A 22766-nucleotide genomic window follows, 5' to 3' on the forward strand; every position below is an offset into this window, starting at 1 on the left:
AATTGGTGTAAGAAAATTCCACTATGCTTATCCTATCTTGCCTTCCACAGAGTGCCAGTGGTCTTCATGCTTTAATCTTTCCCATGCTTTCATTGTTCTTTATTTTCCATAGTTGCAGGTTTCAGTTCATTAATATATAAACTCCAGAACTACTTTTAATTTACTTTCTCGAGATGGGTTAAGGTTTTATAAAAATAGGTGATATCTCAGCTCAGATACTGCACAAAAGGTGTGAGGTTCGAGTCTGTATCCCAATCTTGAATCAGACTGGTTCTATTAACCAAACTGGGAATTTATAAAATATTATATGGATTGACTACCTGCAGTTTGTGTGCTTTTTGAGCAAAATTGAATATATCTGCAACTGCAAATGCAAATTCACTCCATAGACTTATGCATGCTAATGAAGTGTGTGCTTGATGAAGTACAAGCCTGTGAGACAGTGTGTGTGCGTGTCTGAGAGAGCAACAGATGAAGGCAAGGGGTTTTATTTTGCTAAAACAAGGAAGAGCAGGACTTGTGCAGTTAATGATAGGCTCCTGCGTCGTGTTGGAGAACAGAGACACTGGGTGGGGTAGGGTGGGGTGGGGTGGGGAAGAGTTCAGGTACATAAAGTTAAAAATCACACGACATCAGGTTATCATCCAACTGGTTTATTCGGAAGCACGAGCTTCTTTATTGGGTGAAAGAGCCAGTCAGGAGCCCTGGAGGACCAGAAGGTGACTGGTCCTCCTGCCAATCAGAGCCTTCCTATTGTCTGAATGCAGACGTTGGAAGCTGCTCCTGCTGCTCGCTCTCTCTCTCTCTCTCTCTCTCCATGAAGATTGAGTTTGCTCCAGACTGCAACCTCCTTATTCTGTCAACCATCTGAGAGTACGGCACTCTCCTCTCAACTCCTTTTCCATTTTTTTCATTCTGGGCTTCAATTTATGACTTGCAGCAAAAAAAGGAAAGGGAATGAATTCACAGAGTGGACAGAATCAGAAAAGGTTTGTTTATAAACAGTGGTTCATGTATGGAGTGAATGTAAAGAGGACGTGGTGGATGCACGCACAGATGCAACAGACATTTCCATAAGTACATGAACAGACACGGTGCGGATGGATATGGGCCAAAAACTGGCAAGTGGCACTAGTTTAGTTTGAGAACATAGTCAGCATGGAATAGTTGCGCTGAAGTGCTGTCTGATTGTAATTGTTCTGTCGTGGTCTTCAAACTATTTTCTTGCCTTCCACAACATTTAAAAGGCATCTGGAGGGGTACATGAATAGGAAGAGCTTAGAGGGATATGCGCCACATGTAGACAAATGAAACAAGACTAATTTAGGATATCTTGTTAGGCACAGATGAGTTGGGCTGAAGGGTCTGTTTCCATGTTGTAATTGTCTTCGGTGAATGCAGAAGTGTGGTTGGACTTTCAGAGTAGCTTTCCAAGATGTTGTGCCCTTAATGGGATTAAAAGAAGTTACAATGAAGTCTTTCGTTTGTGAGACAGCAACTGAGTGAGGGAGTACATCTGGGATTTTGGTAGAAAGTGGGAATTCATTGCACTGTGGGAATGAAGCTGTGCCCTATCCAGTCATTTCTGCTGGTGGATGAGACCAGGCCTCAAGTTGAGGGGGTGGGGGAGGGTAGATTTAGGACAGATGAGGAGGAACTGCTTTTCCCACACAGCAGTCAATCTATGGAATTCTCTGCCCAACGAAGAGAGGCAGCTTTATTAAGTACATTCAAGACACAGGTGGATGGGTTTTCATGGTCAGGGAATTAGGGTAATTAGGACAATGCAGGGAGGAGGAGCTGAATCGATGGATATATCTGCCATGATCTTAATGAATGGTGGAACAGGCTGGACAGGCCAAATGGCCTACTCCTGCTTCTATTACTATGAAACTATAACCCTGCATTTCCCATGGTTAACCCATCTAACCTGTACATCCCTGGGCACTGTGGGCAATTTAGCATGGCCAATCCAAATCAAGGCCAGTGAGCAATGTAGTGATGTGGAAAATGATCAGAGAACAATAGAAAGGGACAAGGAGAGTAAATGTACCAGCGATCAAAACTGGATTCTGAAGATCACAAAAATTGAAACTGGAAACGGCATGTCTGATGTGCATTGCATTGTAACAAAATTGACTGTACACATCGAAGAGAATAATTATGATCTGAGACTCCTTACAGAGGCATGGCTTCAGGATGACAAGGATTGGATCCTGAATCTAGAGGGAATAGTCATATGGCAAGCTCGGTAAAGGCAGAGGGTTGGCACTGCTAATCAAAGCACTGATCACAGGGTAGTCTGGCGTCAGCTTGGATTTCAGGTCTAGGGAGTATTCCTGAACAAAGAGACCTTGGAGTGCAGGTTTATAGCTCCATGAAAGTGGAGTTGCAGGTCAACAGGATAGTGAAGATGGCGTTTGGCATGCTTTCCTTTATTGGTCAGAGTATGGAGTACAGGAGTTGGGAGGTCATGTTGCAGCTGTACAGGACATTGGTTAGGCCACATTTGGAATATTGCATGCAGTTCTGGTCTCCTTCCTAACGGAAAGATGTTGTGAAACTTGAAAGGGTTCAGAAAAGATTTACAAGGATATTGCCAGGATTGGAGGATTTGAGCTATAGGGAGAAACTGAACATGTGGGGCTGTTTTCTCTGGAGCATCAGAGGCTGGGGGTTGACCTTATAGAGGTTTATAAAATCATGAGGGGCATGGATAGGATAGATAGAAAAAGTATTTTCCCTGGGGTGGGGGTGTTCAGAACTAGAGGGCATAGGGTTGCGGTGAGAGGGGAAAGATATGAAAGAGACCTAAGGGGCAACGTTTTCACTCAGAGGGTGGAACGTGTATGGAATGAGCTGCCAGAGGAAGTGGTGGAGGTGGTACAATTGCAACATTTAAGAGGCAACTGGAGGGATATGGGCCAGGTGCTAGCAGGTGGGACTAGATTGGGTTGGGATATCTAGTTGGAGGAGAAAGTGAGGACTGCAGATGCTGGAGATCAGAGCTGAAAATGTGTTGCTAGAAAAGCGCAGCAGGTCAGGCAGCATCCAGGGAACAGGAGAATCGACGTTTCGGGCATAAGCCCTTCTTCAGAAATCCAAGAAGGGCTTATGCCCGAAACGTCGATTCTCCTGTTCCCTGGATGCTGCCTGACCTGCTGCGCTTTTCCAGCAACACATTTTCAGCTCAGTTGGGATATCTAGTTGGCATATAAGAGTTGGACCGAAGAGTCTGTTTCCGTGCTGACTCTATAACCAGTCTGACTGAAACTGGACGACAGACAGACTCTGACCTCACCTTTAATGCATTGTCTGAGCTGAGATGTCACCTTTTGTTATGAAAACCTTAGGCTATCATGAAGATGCTTGACAGGAAGTTCTGGAATTTACAGATTAATGATTACTGCAATCTATTCTAAAATATGAAAGACTTAACAATCCAGGATTGTTCAATATATCATTTCAGTGGCAGGACACTAATGTTTTTCATACATTCTGTGCCTTATGATCTTATTCTCCACAACCACCTGATGAAGAAGCAGTGCTCCGAATGCTAGTGTTTCCAAACAAACTGCTGGTGTTGTGTAATTTTTAACTTTGTTCAGGTTCAGGTAGATTGACAGTACGAAATTACGCAGAGTGCTCAGGGATGTGCAGGTTAGGTGCATTAATCAGGGGGTAAATGTTGAGCAGTAGGGGTCGGGGAATGGGTTTGGGTGGGTTACCCTTCGGAGGGTTGGTGTGGAGTCTTCTACCCTGTGGGATTCTCTGATGGGGAAGGGAGTTTTGCAAACTGTGCAAGGCAACTCCGGTGTAGTGTGGGAGCCTGCTGTTGGCCTGGCCCTGCCCCCTCTTGCCGCCTCCCTACTGTTGCAGCACAGTGTATGTGGAGCCGAAAACAGTTACACAGACTGGAAAGAGGAATTCACGGTAGGGAGGGGCTGTACACGTGTGTGTGTGCGACTGAAGATTCGGCCATGGAGAAACCGTGGAAGTGTGGCGACTGCAGGAAAGGCTTCTGTGCCCAGTCTGTCCTGGAGACTATTCGGCACTGTCACACCAGGGAGAGGTCATTATACTGCCCCGAGTGCAGTAAGGGCTTCAGCAATTAGTGGGCGGCACGGTGGCACAGTGGTTAGCACTGCTGCCTCACAGCGCCAGAGACCCGGGTTCAATTCCCGCCTCAGGCGACTGACATTGTGGAGTTTGCACGTTCTCCCCGTGTCTGCGTGGGTTTCCTCCGGGTGCTCCGGTTTCCTCCCACCATCCAAAGATGTGCAGGGTCAGGTGAATTGGCCATACTAAATTGCCTGTAGTGTTAGGTAAGGGGTAAATGTATGGGTGGGTTTCGCTTCGGCGGGTCGGTGTGGACTTGTTGGGCCGAAGGGCCTGTTTCCACACTGTAATCTAATCTAAAATCTAATCTAAAAATTCATCTCACCTGCTGACCCACGGGTGAGTCCACACGGGGGTGAGGCCCTTTAGCTGCCCTGAGTGTGGGAAGGGCTGTATGCAGGCCTTCGCCCTGCTGACAGGCCAGCGGGTCCACACAGGGAAGAGGCCCTTCAGCTGCCCCGAGTGCGGGAGTAGCTTCACCCACTCCTCCCCCCTGCAGAGGCGCCAGCGAGTTCACGTGCCATCGCAGGGGGATTGAAGGAGCAACGGCTCAGTGCAATAATCAACTGGACTATCAACCCAGTTCTGGGGACTCACTGGTTTGAATCCCGTTAACAGATGGCGGATTTGGAATCTGGTCAGAAATCTGGAGTTCGGAATTTAACGGTGAAACCATTTTTCAGGGGGTGGGGGGAGGTGTGGTGGGAGGAGAAAACCTCCATCTGATTCACTCACTTCCTTTTTAGGGAAGGAAACTGTCATTGGAGGAAAAGGATTCACTCAGTCATCCCAACTGCATCCTTTACCCGGTCTGGCCTACACATGTCTCCAGACGCACAGCAGTGTTTTTGACTCTACACTGCCCCCCCAACAGCAAATGCGCAAAGAGAAACTTACTTGGAGACATGTATGGGTTGAAATTGCCGAGTGAGGCAATATTTCCTACGGGTTGCGGCTGTACCAAGGATCACTATAAATGCCGGAGGAAACATCACAGAAGCGCTTCACAGGAGGCTCCCAAGCACTAAGGATGTCACCTAGACAGGGGACGAAACATCTGCAACACAAATTCCCAGCTCGGCGAACAGAACCACAACAAGTACCAAGGATCCAATTACAAAGGGACAACTCGGTGCTGACCAATAGTAAAGAAAGTGAGGTGGCGGGTATATATGCACTTTGACCCGGAGCTGTTAAAAAAAAAATCAGCTACTCTTTCTCTGCCTTTTTGCTGGGGGAATCTGAAGCTGTAACAATGTTGGGTCACAATAAAGGTTACCTTAACGTACTGCCAGGCTCAGGCTCTCATTGAAAGCTATGAGCTCCAAGCTGTTTTTGTTTTAAAGCTGCTCATTCTTTCAGCCTCCTGCACTGAGTTTCCAATGTCGTGTATCAGATGGAGCAGTGAATTAGTAGTTAAGATCATTAGAAATTGTACATTTTTCAGGAGTGCAGGTACTGCATCGTTTCCTCGGCAGATTACTGGCAGCACTGGGAGGTATGGGCTGTGTTCACTAGAAACAAGGTGGAGGTGCGGGTATTGGACTAGGTTGGACAAAGTTTAAAAATCACGAAACCGGGTTATAGTCCAACAGGTTTATTTGGAAGCACTAGCTTTCCTTCATCGGGTAGCTGTGGTGCAGGATCATAAGACAGAGTTTATAGCAAAAGATCGAGTATCATGCAACTGACATGATGTATTGAACAAATGTAGATTGCTGTTAAGTCTTTCATCTTTTAGAATGGGTTGTAGGTTGTAGTTCATTAATGTGAACATCCCAGAGCTACTATTAAGTCATATTCTCAAGATCACTTAAGGTTCTTTTAAAACAGGTGACATCTCAGCCCAGAAAATGCATGAAAGGTGTGTCAGTATCCCAATCTTAAATCGGACTTGTTCTATTTCCAAAGTAGGAATTTATAAAATATTACATGGATTGACCAACTGCATATTGTGCATCTTTTGCGCAAAATTGCACATATAATTCTGCAAATGCAAATTCACCCCATCGTTATAGGTACGTGTGCGTGTGTGAGAGTGCATGTAAGAGAGTATGTGTGCACATGCTTGGTAAAGTGAGTGTGATGGAGTATAAGCCTGTGAGAGTGTGTGTGTGTTGGGGGGGAGCGGGGTGTACGTCTGAGAGACAGCATGTGTATGAGAGAGGTATAGATAAAAGTGAGGGGTTGCATTTTGCAAGGAATTAAGGAAGGGCAGGGCTTGTACAGAGGGATTTGGGGGGGGGGTTCAGGTACATGCTTCATTGAAAGTTGCATCACTGGTTGGAAGGGTGGTTCAGAAGGCATTCAGCACACTTACCTTAATTGTTCACACCATTGAATAAAGGAGCTGGGACATCATTTAGATGTTGTACAAGATGTTGGTGAGGCCACTTGCAGAGTACTGAGAACGCTTCTGGTGGCCCTGTAATAGGAAGAATACTATTAGAGGGGGTTCGGTAAAGACTTACCAGGATGTTACCAAGACTGGAGGGTTTGAGTTAGAAAGAGAGGCTGAGACTCTTTTCACTGGAGCACAGGAGGTTGAGGGGTGACCTCATTGAATTTATAAAATCATGAGGGGTGTAGGTAAGATGAACATCAAAAATAGCAAGGGGTGCGCGCAGTTATGTCGAGCGAAGGTGGGGAGGAGGGTGGAGAAAATGTGACATTTGGACACTTTAAATCCGTCAGGAACAGTATCTCCATAGATCATACTGCGCATGTTCGCCGGTTCAGCAAAACTTTCGGAATAAGCACTGTCCTACTGACCTTAAGTTGGTCAGGAATCTTGCCCTTTATAATCCAAATAGAATATATCCTGGGCAGCAGCGAATTATCCTTATTGAAAACTTTAATTATATCTCCCATCGTCACTCCATCCGGCCCCGCAGCGGTTTTCACGTCCATCGCCTTAATGGCATGTTCGACCTCCTCCACCGCTACGGGACCGGTTAGAGCAACTATCTGGGACCCTTCCTCCTGACCCTTATATTTGGCAAACCCTCTTAGGTTATTCCTCTCATTTATATTCGTTAACCACTGTCTTCACTGTCTGCAGAAACGGCGCAAATCCTTCTTCAAATGGACTAATGGGAAGCCAGGGAGGACCGCAAGGAGCCTGGTCCTCCTGCCAATCAGAGCTCCACAATTGTCTGAAAACGGAAGGTAGACCATGAGCTTCTGAAGCTGCTCCTCTCTCTCCGAATGAAGATCGAGCTTCATCTCGGACTACAACTTCCTTCCTCTATCCACCATCTGTGAGTACGGCACTCTCTTTTCTTAACCTCTTTTCCATTTCATTTTTTCATTCTGGAGTTCAATTGTTGACTTGCAGCAACTGAAAAGAAAGCGTGTGATTCCAGGGAGGGAACAGAGTCAGGAAACGTTGGTCCAGGTCTGAGTCTCAATTGGCAAACGCACGGCAAATGCAGTCCCACAGTGTGAAGTTATAGCCTCTTATGAAAAAATAACTGCTGAAAGGAGGTGCGTTGTTTAAATGGTGATATATTGGGATGTGGCGAAAGTGAGGACAGCAGATGCTGGAGATCAGAGTCGAAAAGTGTGGCACTGGAAAAGCACAGCAGGTCAGACAGCATCAGAGGAGCAGGAAAATCGACATTTCAGACATGAGCCCTTCATCAGGAATGCTGTGTGGATATACAAAGGGGCCTCAGTGTCCTTCCACACAATTCACTGCCAGTTGTCAAATGGGTGCAGCAAGCAATCAGCAAAGCAAGTGGTATATTAGCGAGAGTAATTGAGTTCAGAAGTCTTCCGGAAGTTAGGGGGTCATTGAATATATTCAAGGCTGAGTTCATCTGATTTTAGAACAACAATGAAGTGGATGTTAATGGGGGAAGGCAAGTAAAATGATTAAGACCAGTATAGAACAGTTATAGAGTCAGACAGCACAGAAACAGACCCTTCAGCCCAACTAGTCCATGCTGACTATATTCACAAATTAAACTAGTCCCACCTGCCTGTGTCTGGCCCATATTCCTCTGAACCTTTCCTGTTCATGCACTTATCCAAATGTCCTTTAAACGTTGTTACTCAACCTGCATCCACCATTTCCTCTGGACATTCATTCCACACAAACCACTCGCTGTTAATAAAAAGGTGCTCCTCATGTGTTTTTAAAATCTTTCTCCTCTCCCCTTAATTTGCTCTCTAATCTTGAAACGACACAGGCCGTTCATCTTATCTATGCCCCTCATGGTTTTGTCAACCTCTATAAAGAGAACAAAGAACCTTACAGCACAGGAACAGGCCTTTTAGCCCTCCAAGGCTATGCTGATCAAGATCCTCGATTTAAACCTGCTGCCTAATTTCTAAGGATCTGTATCCCTTTGCTCCCTGCCCATTCATATATCTGTCTAGATACATCTTAAATGATGAAATCGATCCCACCCCTACCACCTCCACTGGCGATGCATTTGAGGCACCCACCACCCTCTACGTAAAGAACTTTCCATGTTTATCTCCCTCAAACCTTTCCCCTCTTACTTTGAACTCGTGACCCCTAGTAATTAAGTCTCCCCCTCTGGGAAAAAGTATTCTTCCTATCTACCCCTGTCTACACCTCTCATGGTTTTATAGGCCTCAATCAAGTCCCCCCCCCTCAACCTCTCCTCATAGCTAGCACTGTCCATAACAGGCAACATCCTGGTGAACCTCCTCTGCACCCTCTCCAAAGCATCCACATCCTTTTGGAAATCTGGCGACTGGAATTGTACGCAGTATTCCAAATGTGGCCGAACCAAAATCTTATAACTTTAACATGACCTGCCAACTCTTTTACTCAATCCGTCCGATGATGGAACGCGTGTTGTATGCTGCCTTGACCACTCTACTGACATGCGTTGTCACCTTCAGAGAACAATAGACCTGAACACCCAGACCTCTCTGTACATCAATTTCCCCCAAGACCTTTCCATTTACTGTATAGCTCGCTCTTGAATTGCATCTTCCAAAATGCATCACCTCACGTGTGTCTGGATTGAACTCCATCTGCCATTTCTCTTCCCAACTCTCCAATCTATATTCTACTGTATCATCTGACAGTCCCCTTCACTATCTGATATTCCATCAATCTGAGTACCATGTGCAAACTTGCTAATGAGGCACCCGATACCTTCACCTTTCAACCTCCTGTGCTCCAGTGAAAAAAGTCCCAGCCGACCCACCAATAGGTGTGAATTCTGTCTGGGTCCCAATGTCGCGTCAGCCTGACATTTTTGAAAGAAAAGCTCTGCATTTAAATTACGTTCTTGAGAAAGTTACTGAAAACAAGTTCTGGGATTAACATACCAGAGAACAGAGCCCCATTCTAAAAGATGGAAGATTTAATCTAAATTGTTTAATGTATCACATCTCCATGAACTGGACTCCGTTGGCTATAAATTCTGTGATCATGACCTTCGTCTCCACAACCACCTGAAGGAGCAGCACTCTGAAAGTTAGTGCTTCCAAACAAACCATATTATGGCAGCAGCAGGAGATGTGGGCTGTATTCACTAGAAACAATTAAGCAGTTAGATACCACACGTTCAAGAGGGAAGGATGTATAACATGACCTTCCAACTCCTATACTCAATGCCCTGAACAATGAAGCAAACTAAATTCATTATTCTCTCCACGTGAGACTCCACTTTCAAGGAACTATGAACCTGCACTCCAAGGTTTCTTTATTCTGCAACACTCCCCTTAAATGTCAGTCCTTCCTGGATTGCTTGACCAAAATGTAAACCTCCGATTTCTCCAAATTAAACTCCAACTGCAACTCTTCGGCTCACCTACCGATCCCATAAATTCTAATTTATAGTGAACTCTCTTTCCTCTCTCATTCCCTCTAAGCTGAAAATCTCCACCCCACATTCACTCTCTCCATTTTCACTTTGCTAAAAGTGGAAGAAAGGGATTGAGAAACTGATCAACCATAATTGAATGGAATGAGCAGACCTGGTGGCCTAATTTCTTCCTTTGTCTTGTGGACTCTTGCTGTCGTGGACACTCCGTGAGAATTGGTAGCAGCATTGAACAGATCATGACAGGATATGGATCTATCTACATCTAGGTGGATAGGCTGGGACTTTTTCACCGGAGCATAGGAGGTGGAGAGGTGACCTTATCGAGGTTTATAAAATCATGAGGGGACTGAGGAGATGAACGATGGATGTCCTTCCCCGGGGTAGGGATTTCAAGGGAGCAAATTTTGAAGGTGAGAGGAGAAAGAGATTTTAAAAAGACTTGAAGGGCACAATTTTGTGTGGACTGAATGTCTAGAGGAAGTGGTGGATGCAGGTACAGTTACAATGTTTAAAAGACATTTGGATAAGTACATGATTAGGAAATGTTCAGAGGGATATGGGCCAAAACACAGGCAGGTGGGACTGGTTTAGTTTGAGAACAGTCAACATGGACTAGTTGGACTGAAGGGTCTGTTTCTGTGCTGTCTGACTCAAACTGTTCTATACTTGTCTTAAAACCATTTTCTTGCCATCCCCATAAACATCCACATAAAAATCAGATGAACTCAGCCTTGAATATATTCAATGACCCCCTGACTGTAGGAAGACATTCCCACTTCTGAACTCAATTCCTCTTGCTAACACGCCACTCGCCTTGCTCATTGCCTGCTGCACCTGTCTGACAACTGGCACAGAAGGACACTGATGCCCCTCTGAACATCCACGCGTCATTCCTGATGAAGGGCTTGTGCCCAAAACTTCGACTGTCCTACTGCTCGGATGCTGCTTGACCTGCTGTGCTTTTCCAGCACCACACTTTTTGACTCTAATCTCCAGTCCTCACTTTCTCCATATCCCAATATATCACCATTTAAACAATACACCTTTCTGTTTATTTTCACAGCAAAGGCTGTAACTTTACATTGGGGTACTGTATTTGCCATGTGTTTGCCAACTGTGGTCTTCCCTCCATCGGGGAGACTGGGTTTAAACTTGCATCACAGCCACGTCTGCAAAGGCCGACCGGACCTCCCAGTCACCACCCATTTTAATTTGCCTTCTCATTCCCTTTCTGACATGACCATCTTTAGCTTCCTCCATTGCCACAACGAACCAAACCGCAAATTGGAGGAACACCTCATCTTCTGCCTGAGCAGTCCACAGCCCGGAGGATTCAACATTGAATTTTCCAATTTCAAATAACCTGCCTACTCATCCCACAACTCCCTTCCCAGCCTGCCACCAACTAGATTCCTTCCTCCCATTCACCAACCAGGTCGTACACTCTACCTGTCTCCACCTATCCCCACTTCATCACCCTGCCCCCAGCACACCCTTGTTCTGCAGTTCTCCCTGTATCCACCCCCAGTCCTTAACAAGGGTTACACCCAAAATGTCGACTTCTCCACCTCCTGTTACTGCCTGGCTTGCTGCGTTCTTCCAATCTCCTGTCTGTCTATTTTGCCAATTGAGACACAGGCCTGGACCAACCTTTCCAGAGTCTGTCTTCTCCCTCGATTCACTCCCATTCCTTTCAGTTGCTCCAAGTCAATAAATGGAAAAGGGGGTGAGAAGAGAGTGCCATACTCACAGATATTGGACAGAGGAAGGAAGTTGCAGTCTGGGGTGAAGCTCTTCATTCAGAGAGAAGAGCAGGAGCTTCAGAAGCTCATGGTCCACCTTCCGCATTCACCGATAGGGGAGATCTGAACGTCAGGAGGACAAGTCTCCTTCCGGTCCTCCAGTGCTCCTTATTTGTCCATCAAAAGTAGGTCTCGCCCTTTATCTGCCGACAGCGAGGAACATGCCCAATGTTTTGGTGACGCCGGCAAACATGCGCCCTGTGTTTTGACACTGAGGAGTGTACACAATATGCTCTGTGGCGATGCTGGTGTTCTTGACAGATATTAGGTGTACAAATGCTAATCAGAGAACAAAAAGGGTAGAGCCATAATTCCCCCCCCCCCCATGTGGCTCGATGTTTTATAGCTTTTGCATTTGTCTGGTTGCTCAATGTTTTTATGTCTTTTCCCCAGTGTTGGGGTAAAATTCAGAACTAGAGGGCATAGATTTAGGGTGAAAGCAGGAAGATACAAAAGGTATTGAAGGGGCAACTTTTCCAATCAGAGCATGGGTTGGTGCATGTTTGGAATGATCCCCCTTTTCCATTTACGTTTCATTCTGGGGTTCAATTGTTGACTTGGAGCAACTGAAAAGAATGGGAGTGAATCCAGGGAGAAGACAGACGCTGAAAAAGTTGGACCATGCCTGTGTCTCAATTGGCAAAGTGGTGGAGGCTGGTGCAATTACAGCATTTAAAAGGCATCTGAATAGGAAGGATTAGATGGATGTGAGCCACGTGCTGGCAAATGGGACTAGATTAATTTCGGATATCTGGTCAGCATGGATGGGGAGGTCCAAAAAGGTCTGTTTCTGTGCTGTACATCTCCGAATCTAAATAATAAAGAGTATACTTTCACAAATAACTAACTATATCCATGTTGACAAGGCTTAGTACACCACATACTTTACTAACCATTCTCAACAGGTCCTGCCCCTTCAATAACTGAGGAACATATACATGCTGGTGCATAATCTCCTTCACTAGTATTTACACACAAACCTCAGCAATTGCACAAGTAACAGCAAAGAGCAAACAGCACAAGGATTAAACAAACAGTGAGGGTAAACAGCACAAGGATTGAACACACAGTGAGGGGTAAACAGCACAAGCGCCAGTAAAAGCAGATGGAAAGTGAGTGTAAAATGTCACTATGACAGGACAGGCCCCACATTCCTTCCCCTCCGTCCCCCCACAACCTGCCTCACCTTTCACCTCCCGGGCCCAGTACCTTCCAGGTGGCCCCATAGTTGACACAGGGGCCGCCCCACGACCAGTAGAACTCCACCACCCAGGCGGCCGACGAGTTCCCAAGCAGGCCCTTAACCCCATCCGCCTCCAGAATGCTCACCGGCTCCTGCCTGCTGTACAGCCGGCCGGTGTGGCCGTGACACAGCAGCTGCGCCAGGAAGGCGGCGGTGCCCAGTGACGGGTGTCTGCCCCGGGCCGCACGGCGCCATTTTCCTAACGGCCGCCGCTTCCCTGCTCGAGCGACTTCTCCTCCCAACCGCCTTCGCCCCCGCGTGACGTCTGCACGGGGGGATGGGCGGGGCCGGGGGAGCCTCACCGTCACCAAGCAACAGCACCTCGCGCTACAACTGCTCATTCACAAAAACAAACTCTCCTGTCTCGCTCTGCAGCTGCAGGGGGGACACTGCCACGTTTCCAGGAGCCCTGTCTACATTGGGAAAGCTCACGGCTCAATTTTAACAGATATTCCGATATCTAAAGGGGGAAATCTGCATTTTAAAGGGACGTGGACATTTTAACGGGCTATTTCTGCAAATAAACAGATTTAAATGGAGAAGATTATATTTCAAAGGGATATCTTAATATGTAAAGTGACGCAGTTATATCTAAATGATTCTACATTTTGAAGAGACGTTGCCCTATTTCTAAGCAGAAATATCCCTTTCAGAGACATATTCATATCTAAAGGAGTAAATATACATTATCGAGGGGCAAGATTGCGCTGAGAGGAACATAACACATTTAAAGGGCTGAGCTACATGTAAAGGGGCATTTTTATGTTTAAAAAGATACGTTGAAATCTGAAGAGACTTGTTCATAAAAAGAAGTCCATGGTAATATTTAGAAAGCATGACCATATTGGAAATAGTGCAGCCATTTTTCAAAAGGGGGTGGGGGTGGCCGTGAGATGGTTTAATTTTTAAGAAAATAAGCAAGTTGTTACGATTTGGAATGATCTTGAAGGGGTGATGGAACCAGTAAATGGCAAAGGTAATTGCAAAATTCTTGAAAATAAACCGATTCCAGATATATGTGGATGCAGGGAAATAATTCAAAAGAGCCATTGCAGAATAGATGGACCAAACAATCTCCTTCTGAGAGATCTAAATGGGAGCATCAATATTTAAGTAGAAATTCCTATTTTGTTCTCCTCCCAAAGTCTCTGTCTTGTCAGGGTACAGTGGAAGCCAGTACAATTTGTTACGCTACAGTAGACCTTGCAACTCAACCTCATCTTGTCCTCACCCAATATTCATATCTGTGTTCCTTGCAGTCAAATACTGGCTCTGCAAGTGATGCTCACATTCCATAAACAAACAAAACAGATCATGGTGCTGCCGTCACTGCATGTGTCGGAATTAAATGATCAGAAAAATTCTGACCTCACGCTACATACAGTTTGTGCACAGTGCCATTATTGCTATTTATTCTTACCATTTCAATTGATATTCAGTCTGCACCAAATTAAGAGCAGCCACAGTTTACATTTCACATTTCATTGGTAATTCTACATGTTGATGTTCGTATATGTATTTAATTTAATCATCAGATTGTTTCACAATTGAATGACGTTGCCCGACTGAAAACTCACATCTTCGCCAAATGCCAAAAATGTTTTAAGGCTATTTGGGCAATACCACTGATAAATAAAATATCAAAGAAACAAAGTTATAAAGAGAGACACATATCTTGTTTAACCAAATACAATGGCAGTGCAGAGAATTTCTGAAAAGTGCAATAAATATTTACGTTTTACCCCTTATTCAACTCATTCAAGAATTTCAAATTGAATTTGTGGTAATTCAACAGCAAATGGCAACATTTGTTTGTTAATAGATTCACCATAAATTGTGAAAGATCACTTTTATCAAAGTCACAATGTTTAATCCCAAACGGAGCAATTAAGTACAAAGTTACTTTCAACCATTTAATAAAACACTGCAAATTTTATTTCATATGAAAATACAATCATTTTATAATTTGGATAAGATCTTTACAAAGGAAATATACTAAACAAAATAGCTTCCGGGGTATCAATTTTGACAACAGTTATGCAGCTATTTTGCAATTGACCAACGAATTGAAATAATTTCAGAATAACTGAGCTGTTTCATTATTATACATTGAAATATTTTAATACCAATGACATTAAAAGTAAATCTTTACGGCAAAGAACCAAGTAAAGTTAAATAAAATACAAAAGCATCTTACATAATTCACTCAAGTCATATCTGTTGAATCACAAAAAGATGATGCTCAATATACCAAATGATGGACAATCACTGGTAATGATGGAAAAACACTGTAAAGAATGTAGATACCTCAATTATACCTTAAAAGAATATCTGCTCTGCCTTGGACAACAACAACTGAAAGTTTTTTCTGTCAGCTTGAAAACTGCAATAGCCAAGCTTTAGAAAATCCATCACTGAGCCCAATCTTGAATTAACCTTTTTTTTTCAGGAAATCCTTTTCAGATTTCAGGCGTCTCCAGCTACAATTAGCATGAAGGAAAGGTTAAGCACAGTGGGGAAAGGCTGAGTAATAGCATATCTTGGCTATCACCCAAGTACTCTGCGAAGAAAAAAATTCATCTGGATAGGGACATGAATAGGAAGGATTCAGAGGGAAATGGGCCAAATGCTGGCAAATGGGTCACTAGATTAATTTAGGATATCTGGCTGGCCTGAACTGAAGGGTTTGTTTCTGTGTGCTCATTACAGACACCCCTCTCTGGGATCCCCATACCAGCTGTTATTTTCATGAAATAATCTGACAATTGTGGACTTCCATCAACCTCTTTCATCCGGAGAAATTTCCTCTCTCTGCAAAGTGTGGTTCACGTTGGCAAGTTCAATCCTCCTCCAGTCCTCAAGAATACAATCTATAATGCGGAACGTTCTCAATACCTGTTTAAAGTTCAGTGAGGAAAACTATTTTCAGTGCAACTGTTAACAGAATTCCTCAGAAATGTTTTTGGCAAATGCACTGCTCCCACGAGAGCTCGTCGGCCCACAATTCAAATGCTTTTAACAGCCCGTTTGTATTTTTATTTCCCTGCCTTCCCAGGATACAGAATTTCTTTAACCAGAAATTGTTTGCCCCGAAAAAAAATCCAGCAGGAAGATGATTATGGAGCTCTCAATAAAAATGCCTCATACGGGTCAACCAAGGTTAGAAATGAAAGAACATCTCTATTCAAAGTTCCTGTTCATTTGCCCTTTCAAAATTCCTTGAATTTAAGGTGTTCCATTGTAGCATTTAATTATGATCCATTATAAGCAGTATCCAGTCTCATCTGAGTGCAGAGCCGACTCAACAAGCAAAATAACTTTTAGTCTGTTCTTTAGATGTGACATCCTCTCCCTCTCTCTGTTGATGCAACAGGATTACCAGAGCTGGAAGTACCACTCTCGGAATACAATTGCTGTTCGACAGTTTGTTTCTGCTGCTTGACATAAGATTTAAAAGCTGCTAGCCTGATCTCGCACAGAATACAAACTGTTCACCCGTGCCTGCGCAGAGGAGAAATTTCACTTGGAATAGATCACAAAATAAGAACTATTACCGGTCCCACAACTCATGTGTTTCCCATGGATAAAGTTAAAAATCACACACCACCAGGTTATAATCCAGCAGGTTTGTTTGGAAGCACTAGCTTTCGGAGCGCTGCTCCTTCATCAGGTGGTTGTGGAGAATGAGAGCACGATGACAATTTATATCCAATGGAATCCAGTGTCATGGAAATGTGACTCAAACAATTTTAGATTAAATCCTTCATCTTTTAGAATAGGTTTCTGCTCTTTGGTTTGTTAATCCCAGAACTACTTTTTTGTTACCTTCTCAAGAATGTCATTCAAATGCAGAGCTTGTCTAACAATAATTGAGAATTCTGTCTGTGCCCGAATGTGGAGTCAGACGAACATTTTTCTTAGAGAAAAACTCTACATTTAAATTACATTTTTGAGAAGGTAATTTACAGATTAGGGTGTAGAGGTTAGGGTGGATAGGCTGTCCTAAATTACCCATAGTAACCAGGGATGTGGAACTTAGGGTGGATTGGCCATGGGAAATACGGAGTAAGGGGGTGGGTATGGGTGGGATGCTCTTCAGAGGGCCAGTGTGGAATAGATGGGCTGAATGGCCTGTTTCCACATTGTCAGGATTCTATGACTCCCACCACAAAGGAGCATTTTATCGGCATCTATCCTGTCAAGCCCCTTTTAAGAATTCTACTGGTTTCAATAAGATCACTTCTGGTTCAGAGAGGTATACTGCACAGAAACAGACCCTTCGGTCTAACTCATCCATGGCAACCAGAGTTCCCAAACTAAGTTAGTCCCACTTGCCTGCGTTTGGCCCATATCCCTCTAAACCTTTCTATTCATGTACCCATCCAAATGTTATTTAAACTTTTTAAATATACCTGCATCTACCACATCCTCAGCAAGTTCATTCCCCACACAAATCACCCTGCCAAAACCTTGACCCTCAGGTTCCTTTTAAATCTCTCTCCTCTCACTTTAAAGAAGTATGCCCCCGAGTCTTGAGCTCCCCTACGCTAAGGAAGAGCCTCCACTCCTCATGATTTTATCAATCTCAATAATGTCACCCCCCAACCTCCTGTGCTCCAGTTAAAAAAGTCCCAGCCTCTCATTATAACTCAAACCCTCCAGTCCTGGCAACATCCTGGTAAATCTTATTCTTCCTATTACAGGGCCACCAGAACCATACTCAGTACTCTGAAAGTGGCCTCACCAACATCCCTGTACAACCTCAACATGATGCCCCAACCCCTATACACAGTGGGGGGAACAATGAAGGCAAGTATGCTTAATGCCTTCTTGACCACCCTGTCTAGCAGCGATGCAACTTTCAAAGAACTGTGTACCTGAACCCCACCATGTCTCTCTTTTACAGCATGACACAGGGCCCTACCATTAACTGTACAAGTCCCGCCCTTCCTTGTTTTAGCAAAACGCAAGCCCTCACTTTTATTCATACCTCACTCATACACACGTGTTCTCTCAGACACCTACACATACGCCCCCCCCAACAGACTCTCAGGCATATGCGCCATCACACTCTCACTTTACCAAGCATGCATACACTCTTACGTGCACTCTCAAGCACAAACTCACATCCACAGATCACCTCTTGGGCAAATTTGTATTGGCAGAATTATGTTTGCAGATACATTCAATTTAGCTCAAAAAGTGCACAGTCTGTAGGCAGTCAATCCATGTAATATTTTATAAATTCCTACTTTGGAAATAGAACCAGTTTGATTCAAAATTGGGACATTGACAGACTTGAACCTCACACCTTTGTCGAGGCTGAGTTGTCACTTTTTTTTTAAAAAAAGCTTAAGTCATCTTGAGTACGTGAATTATAAGATGTTCTGGGATTTACATGTTAATGAACTGAAACCTGCAACACATTCTAAAAGGTGAAAGACTTAACAGCAATCTTGGTTCGTTCAATACACCCTATCAGTTGCATGACACTGTGATCTTCTGCTATAAAATCTGAATCTAATGATCATGCGCCACAGCTACCCGATGAAGGAGCAGTGCTCTGAAAGCTAGTGCTTCCAAATAAACCTGTTGGACTATAACCTGGTGTTGTGTGATTTTTAACTTCATCCAGGCCAGTCCACCACCGGCTCCTCCACATCATTTCTAGTGAACACAGCCCACACCTCCCGATGCTGCCAGTAAACTTTACGACGCCGATGAAATGACACACTCTGCACTCCTGGAAAAATTTACAATTTCTAACAAAACAGGCTGCTCATTCACCACTCCACCTGATACACGACATTGGAAGCTTAGTGCAGGAGGCTGAAAGAAATGAGCAGCTTTAAAACAAAAACCTCTTGGAGCTCAAAGCTTTCAATAAGAGTCTGAGCCAAGGGGTAAATTCAGGTAACCTTTATTGAGATCCAACTTTGTTACAGCTTCAAACCCCCTCAGCAAAAAGGCAGAGAAAACGTAGCTGCTTTTTAAACAGCTCAAGGTCAAAACGCACACGCTACCCCACCACCCCCCTACCTCACTTCTTTACTATTGGTCACCACCAAGTTATCCCTTTGTAATTGGATCCTTGGTACAGCCTTAACTCGGAGGAAGTATTGCCTCACTCGGCAATTTCAACCCATACCCCGTATCGCACCATCTGCTGCAGTGGGATTCAAACCCGGGAGCCCCCGGAACTGGGTTGACAGTCCAGTCGATAACGGCACTCAGCCGTCGCTCCTTCAATCCCCCTGCGATGGTATGTCAACTCGCTGGTGCCTCCGGAGGTTGGTAGAGCGTGTGTAGCCCTTCCCGCACAGGGGGCAGCTGAAGGGCCTCTCCCCCGTGTGTCCCCGCAGATGGGTCAGCAAATTGGAGGCCTGGGTAAATCTCTTCCTGCACTCGGAACAGCTGAAGGGCCTCGCCCCCGTGTGGACCCGCTGGTGCCTCAGTAGGGTGGAGGAATCGCTGAAGGCCTTCCTGCACACTGGGCAGCTGAAGGGCCTCTCCCCCGTGTGGACCCGCTGGTGTTTCAGCCTGTTGGAGGAATTGCTGAAGGCCTTCCCACACTCGGGGCAGCTGAAGGGCCTCTCCCCCGTGTGGATCCGCTGGTGGGTTAGCAGAGTGGAGGAAGTGCTGAAGCCCTTCCCGCAGACGGGACAGGGGAACGGGCTTTCCCCAGTGTGACTGCGCTGATGAGTCTCCAGGACACTCAGGACACGGAAGCTTTTCCCGCAGTCGCCACACTTCCATGGTTTCTCCACGGGGCTGGATTCCTCTGGTTTCTCCATGACGGAGCTTCAGTTACACACAAATACGTGTGGAGCCCCTCCCCACCGTGAATTCCTCTTCCCAGGCCGTACAACTGTTTCATGCTCCACACTCAGAGCGCAGCAACAGTAGGGTCTCTCATCCAATCCCACTGATGCTGAAAACGTACTAAACAGGAACCAAAAAGCTTTGCTCCTTCTCACAGAATCATGGTTGAAAACCGTTGCAGTCCTGATAGATTGAGTGACTGTCAGACATTGACGTCAAAGTGAGAACTGCAGACGCTGGACAGTCAGAGTCGAAAAGTGTGGCACTGGAAAAGCACAACAGGTCAGGCAGCATCCGAGGAGCAGGAGAGTCAACGTTTCGGGCATAAGCCCTTCATCTGTTGATTTTGAAGCTTCAGATCTTCAAATACACTGTTAAAAACAAATTACAAAGGTCATCACTGTCAGTGCAGGGTAGAAATTCAGAACAAGCAATTCTACTTTGTGGAATATTCCTTTCTTTTGTTGTTCCACAAAATTGAAAGCACCATCTCTCCCTCTCCTCTACTAATTCTCCTGAAGGTGCTGATTCAGGACCTTACAAGGGCAGAAAAGCAAAAACATCAAGACAGACATCTCTCTGAATTTTGGATAACTCCACCTAAAAGTTAATATCTTTCCTAACACTGGGATACTGCTGAGAGTGAGCAGGTCTGATTTTGTAAAGCAAAAGAAAAGTGTGTTTGCAAAAATCCCTTCCCTTCAGAGAATCCCCACAGTGTGGAAGCAGGCCACTCGGCCCAACAAGTCCAAACCGATCCTCTGAAGGGTAACCCACCCACAGCCATTCCCTTACCCCTATTGCTCTACATTTAACCCTGACTAATACACCTAACCTGCACATCCCTGGGCACCGTGGGTAATTTAGCATGGTCAATCCACCCGCATCTGGTCAAAGTTGAAAAAACACACACCACCAGGTTATAGTCCAACACATTTATTTGGAAGGACTAGCTTTCGGAGCACTGATCCTTCATCAGGTGGTTGCGGAAAATAAAATCATAAGACACATAGAAAAAAAAAGTGTCCTGCCACTGAAATGATATATTGAACAAACCTGGATTGTTAAGTCTTTCATCTTCTAGAATGGGTTGCAGCCATCATTAACATGTAAATCCCAGAACTTCCTGCAAGGCACCTTATCAAGATAACAAGGTTTTATAACAAGAGGTGACATCTCAGCTCAGACAATGCATTAAAGGTGTGAGGTCAGAGTCTGTCTGTACCCCAATCTTGAGTCAGACTGGTTCTATTTCCAAACAGGAATTTACAATATATTACATGGATTGACTGCCTGCAGATTGTGTATTTTTTGAGCAAAATAGAATGTATCTGCAAATATCATTCTGCAAATATAAATTCACCCCGATGGACTTGTATGTGCGTGTGTGCATGAGAGAGAAAAACTCTATTTCCGTGCTGTACATCACTGCCAATTTGATAACAGATGCTTTAGTCCTGTTGATGTAACTATTGTTGTAAATCAGAGCTGCATACTAACAGTTCGATGTAAGAGAGAAAGAATTCCTCAAGTAGGGCACCACACGAATCCTGGGAGAGCCCTATTTCTGGTTTACTTTCTAATGAATAAACATTAAATACGAGCACCAATTTGTTTCTAATGTTGTTTCATTTTTCTTGTTTGATTCCCTGCTGTGACTACACAGTCCCTGGATGGTTGACAGGCTGGGAGATTGTGGGTTGGGTGTTGATTGACTGAATTTTTTATTGTCCCAGAAGGTGTAAAAGGCGGGGAGGGGGGGGGGGGAAGGGGTCAAAGCTTCAACAGAAATCCAGCAGAGCTGAGAACAGACAGACGTCCACATGCCTTTTAAATGTTGTAATTGTGTCAATCTCCACCACTTCCTCCGGCAGTTCGTGCCATACATGCACCACCCTCTGTGTGAAAAGGTTGCCCCTCAGACCCCTGTTAAATCATTCTGCTCTCACCTCAAACATATGCCTTCTAGTTTTCTTGAACTCCCCTACCCTGGGGGAAAAGACCTTAGGTTTTCCCTCCTCACCATGCCCATTACAAAGGCCTATATGTTTACCCCTCAGCCTCTGATGCTCCATGGAAAATGTCCCTGGACTATTCAGCCTCTCCCTATAGCTTATATCTTTTCTGACCCCTTTCAAAGTTTCATAACATCTTTCCTGCAGCAGGGAGATCAGAACTGAATGCAGTATTCCAAAATTGGCTTAACCAACATCCTGGACAGCCACAACATGACCTCCCAACTCATCTACTCAATGCTCTGACCAACAAAGGCTATCCTGTCTACCTGAGAACTATGGAACCTGCACTCCAAGGACTCTTTGTTCTGCAACATTCCCCTTAACTGTGTCAGTCCTGCCTGGATTGCTTGACCAAAATGCAACAACTCACATTTCTCCAAATTAAATTCCATTTACCACTCTTTGGCCCATCCTAATTCTAATTTATAGCGAACTCACTTTTCTCTCTCATTCCCTAGAAGCTGAAAATCTCCATCCCACACACACTCCCTCCATTCTCACTTTGCTGACCCTAATCCCTGCTGTACCTCATCCTGAAGGGTCTGGTTCATGCTGATTAACAGGCCCGCACTCGGGGGGGGGGGTGGGTGTAATCTTGAACAGCCCGGACAGAGTGGACGTTGCGAAGATGGTTCCATTGGTAGGACAGACTCGGGCCAGAGGGCACAGCCTTAGAGTAAAGGGAAGACCTTTTAGAACGGACAAACTTCTTCAGCCAGAGAGCGGTGAATCTGTGGAATCTATTTCCACAGAAGGCTGTGGAGGCCAGGTCACTGAGGATATTTAAAACTGAGACAGATAGGTTCTTGAGTATCAAGGGGATCGAGGGTTACAGGGAGAATGGGGTTGAGAAACCTAGCAGCCACGATTGAATGGGGTGATTAGACCTGATGGGCTGAATGGCCTAATTTCTGCTCCTATGACTTAGGGCCTCTTGCTGTCCTGGACA

General features: G+C 44.9%; 1 protein-coding gene and 1 long non-coding RNA gene across 10 annotated transcripts in view; one reads left to right on the plus strand and one right to left on the minus strand.

The window, feature by feature from the left end:
* LOC148143224 (uncharacterized) overlaps positions 1 to 16703 on the plus strand; it is a 30481-nt gene extending 13778 nt beyond the window's left edge. For 3 of the 8 annotated variants that reach the window (XR_015751141.1, XR_015751142.1, XR_015751145.1), the window contains 2 exons: positions 7181 to 7379; positions 15687 to 16701. The gene's annotated coding sequence lies outside the window, so the exon portion shown is untranslated. Of the gene's footprint in view, positions 1 to 4865; positions 5500 to 7180; positions 7380 to 15686 lie in introns of those variants that run through there. The other 5 variants (XR_015751144.1, XR_015751146.1, XR_015751148.1 and 2 more) reach the window with 5 other exon arrangements.
* On the minus strand, positions 942 to 13504 carry LOC148143225 (uncharacterized). 2 transcript variants are annotated; one of them, XR_015751149.1, is made up of 3 exons: positions 13064 to 13504; positions 6440 to 6544; positions 942 to 1445 (listed from the first exon to the last, which is right to left on the minus strand). It is a non-coding gene; the product is annotated as an uncharacterized LOC148143225 (long non-coding RNA). The 2 variants fall into 2 exon arrangements; XR_015751150.1 differs by lacking the exon at positions 13064 to 13504 and adding an exon at positions 12921 to 13050.
* Positions 16704 to 22766: the final 6063 nt, after the last annotated feature.

The sequence above is a fragment of the Chiloscyllium plagiosum genome, unplaced genomic scaffold (genome assembly GCF_037043375.1).
Source record: "Chiloscyllium plagiosum isolate Xiang-an unplaced genomic scaffold, Cpla_swu_hap1 HiC_scaffold_27, whole genome shotgun sequence".
NCBI lineage: Eukaryota > Metazoa > Chordata > Chondrichthyes > Orectolobiformes > Hemiscylliidae > Chiloscyllium > Chiloscyllium plagiosum.